We start from the raw sequence: 4,179 nt of genomic DNA, 5'->3' as shown, positions 1-4,179 counted from the left end.
GAGTCACTGATACTTCGAGTAAACATTTCTATCTACCTACTATTAGTAATTTGCTGTTATCCCTATCTACCTACTAATATTAGTAATTTGCTTGTTTCGAGCTTGCTAAATTCCTTGTGTTTAAGTGGTGTCCATATTAATGTCAGCTAATATTTCTGTAATCCGTTTCAGTAAACTTACAGATGTTATTTTTGCTAACTTATGAATAGTTCTTAAAATCAAGCATCAGAAAATTTAATGTAATAACAAGTAGTACGTTGCCTTTTGACAAATATTGCAGCATAATCAAAAATGCGACATATTTGTCAAGCAGGAAAGAGTGTAGGAAAGATTTATCAGAAATATCTAACGGTATAGAATTAATCATGAATTTATAGATATATATAATACAGGTATTACTTTTAATGTCCCGAAGAGGAAATATTTTAGGGTCAAACTATGAAAAGTTATGCTTCATATGAAACACCTTCCAGTAGTCATTAGGTACTGGGTAGAAATTTCGAACATGATGCAATAAAATCACTTCACGTCCAGAAAATACTGTCTACGGTATCTATATATATATAAATGAGAATGTGTGTCTGTCTGTCTGTCTGTCTGTCTGTCTGTGTGAATCCCTAAAACTCGAGAACTACGCAACCAATTTCATTCAAGTTTTACACATGCCTTACTTAGGGTTCCAGTTGTGTTTTAGTCAAAAAACATTTTAACTTCTTCCAGAGTTCGAGCCCACAGCAACATAATATCTCCTCCACTATTTAAGTATTACGTGTCAAAAGTGAAACAAAAACACTCATGTCAAATACTTTCACTTTAAAAATGAAACTATTCTACTAACTGAAACAATCACATTTCGATACTGTAATGACAGATACTTTCAGAGAGAGAGAGAAAGAGAGAAAGAGAGAAAGAGAGAGAGAGATGTATATGTATACATATAGATGTATATGTACACGTTATTCCACTAACTGAAACAATCACATTTCGATACTTTCAGAAAGAGAGAAAGAGAGAGAAAGAGATGTATATGTATACATATACATGTATATGTACACGTATATGCATAGATATATATATATAGATATAGATCTATATGCATACATGTATATGTATACACATGTGTAGATGTATATATATATAGATCTACATGTAATATGTACACATATATACATATATATACATGCATACAGATATCTATACATATATACACCCATCACACACAAACACATGCACACAAACACACACATTATTCATTTGTTTTCTTATCCAAAACTACGTCAAAAGTACTGAACGGATCTTTATGAAATTTGGAAATTATATTCTATGTATAACGGCCATAACTCCCATGAAAATTCATATATTTTTGATGTTGATGAAATTTTAACCCGAACATAACAGATGAGCATTATTTGTAATTCAACGGTACAACAGTGTAAGACTACCCTTTCAGATATACTTTCATTGTGATTTCTGCAATGTGGTGCATAAATTGTCAAGTAAATGAGACGCATCTTTGCCTCCACTGATTCACTTGCAAAGTGTTGAGTAAAATTATTTCGTTGCAGACCTCCTTTGGGTCTTTTTATTATCACTACGACACACATAGTCCCCAGTTGGTAACATTGATTTCAAGGCCCTCCTAGATGAGAGACTGGCATTCCACTTAATGTCTATGTTCCATGCTGGCATGGATTGGAGAGTTATTAATGTAGAAATATGGTATCGTAGCTACTAACAGTTGAGGGTTGCGTAGTCTAGACGGCGTTTTTAGATTTCATTATTCTCTTTAACCCGGGCAAAGCCGGGTATTTCTGCTAGTATATTATAAATATGGTAATTGTATTATTGCATTATAGATGTGACAGACACTTGTCAAAGAAACATAAGCAGCTGTCAACATTAGTTCACTTCGCAAAGTTTTCAAATATCATAGCATAGGCAATTTCACTTACGTAAAAAATGAATTGTCTAATTTTCTTGTTTCAGTCACTGGACTACGGCCAAGCTGGAGCGCCGCCTTGAAGGAGTTGGTCAAAACAATCGACGTCAGTACTTTTTTTAAGACTGGTACTTATTCTATCGTCCACTTTACCGAACCGCTAAGTTACGGGGATGTAAACAAACCAACACGAGTTGTCAAGTGGTTGTGGAGAACAAACAGAAACAAAAAGCACACGCACATAGGAATATGTAGATCTGCCCTAATGACGGGGACTCATCTTATCCAATGATAACTGCGTCAATTACAGCCACATATTGGGATGAACTACAACAACCAATATTATTACAGATCTCCGAGCCCCAGAAACAGCTGTTGGACTTATAACACCTTTCTTCCACCCCTTTCATTTTCTCTGTCGTTTCTACTCTGTGTAAGCAGGACCTATTAATATAAATATCAATATATTTATACTTAAAAATTCATCATCTGAAAGTCCCCACCTTTTGCTTCCTCTCGTTTTGCATCTATACATACATACATATTTTGTATTTCATACCCAAACTATTATATTTAATATATTTAATGTATCTAATTTATTTATCCGCATAACTGCCTCTAGGAGCATATAAATATATATATATATATATATATAGATAGATAGATAGATAGATACATACATACATACATACATACATACATACATACATACATACATACATACATATATACATACATAAGTGACAACAAACGAATGAGACCCCGATATGGATAAATAGAGGATTATTTATATATATTACAATTTAGAATAAACAGTACGTTGTCATTATAGTACTCGGAGTTTCGAATGTCGGAGCGAAAAGCTATAGAAGAGATGGCATTTGAACCAACCCTAAATGACATTTATTTAGCTGTGAATAAGCTGAATAGCAATAAGTCTCCAGGGTCTGATGGAATCTGTGAAGAAGTCTTGAAATATGGGGGTGATAAAATGTTTGAACTCTTAACTATATTAATTTGTCACAAACCTTAGTAAAAATCATTGAATATGTATGTATATATATATATATATATATATATATATATATATATATATATATATATACACATACATATATCGGGTCACTAGCACTTTCTTATCTCCCTTTCATTCAACCATTTTTTTTTATCTCTATTTTTTTCAATCTCTTTTTCTCCAATCATTCGCCATGCTGGACTGCTGAAATCTACAAGTCTTTTTCAGTCTCTCCCTGTTTATTTTCTCTCATTCTTTTCTGTTGAGCGTACGTTCGAAACGTAAAAGACTTTTTCATTTTCCCGAGCGTCAAACTAATACACTTGTTTGTTGTTCATACACCTGTCTTCGTCTTATGTTTTTCTATAAATTTCAACTACACACACACACACATATATATACATACATACATATATATATATATATATATATATATATATATATATATATATATATATATATATATATATATATATATATATACAACATGTTTCTTTCAGTTTCCGTCTAGCAAATCGACTCATGAGGTTTTGGTCGGTCCGGAGCTATAGTAGAAGACACTTACCCAAGGTGCCACGTACTAGAGTTGAACCCAATTTAACATGATTGGGAAGCAAGCTTCTTAACCACACAACCACGTCAGCGGCTATGCAGTAGAGTTTAACAGTTCTAATAGATAATTTACACATTTACTCAGCAAAACAGTTTGAATGCACAAATAGTTACTTTAAAAATACTGGGAGCGGTTTATTGTTTCACTTAATTTATGAATTGCTTTATGTGATATCGCATGTGATTAACGATGTAGGTTTCTAAAGATGTAATCACTAGTTCACTATAATTACATGTTTAGTCTGGTGGGACAAATATCACAAGGGGACTTCAAAAGAACCAGTTTATTGTTTCAATCGCCGATGTTTACAGTTTTCTTCTATAAATATGAGATATACTCATGCATGCATATATGCATACCTCCGCACAAATTCACACCCAACTGCCCAGACACACACACACACACATGCTTATATGTATGCATTTATGCACGAATTTATGTGTGTATATATAAATATATATACACATGCATGTATATATATACATGTATGTATATATATATATATGTATGTATATGTGTATATATATATATATATATATATATATATATATATATATATATATATATATATATATATATATATATATATATATATATATATATATATATATA

Source organism: Octopus bimaculoides, chromosome 2, assembly GCF_046866305.1.
Source record: "Octopus bimaculoides isolate indiv1 chromosome 2, ASM4686630v1, whole genome shotgun sequence".
In the NCBI taxonomy this organism is placed as follows: domain Eukaryota; kingdom Metazoa; phylum Mollusca; class Cephalopoda; order Octopoda; family Octopodidae; genus Octopus; species Octopus bimaculoides.
Note: the sequence above shows the minus strand (reverse complement) of the source record.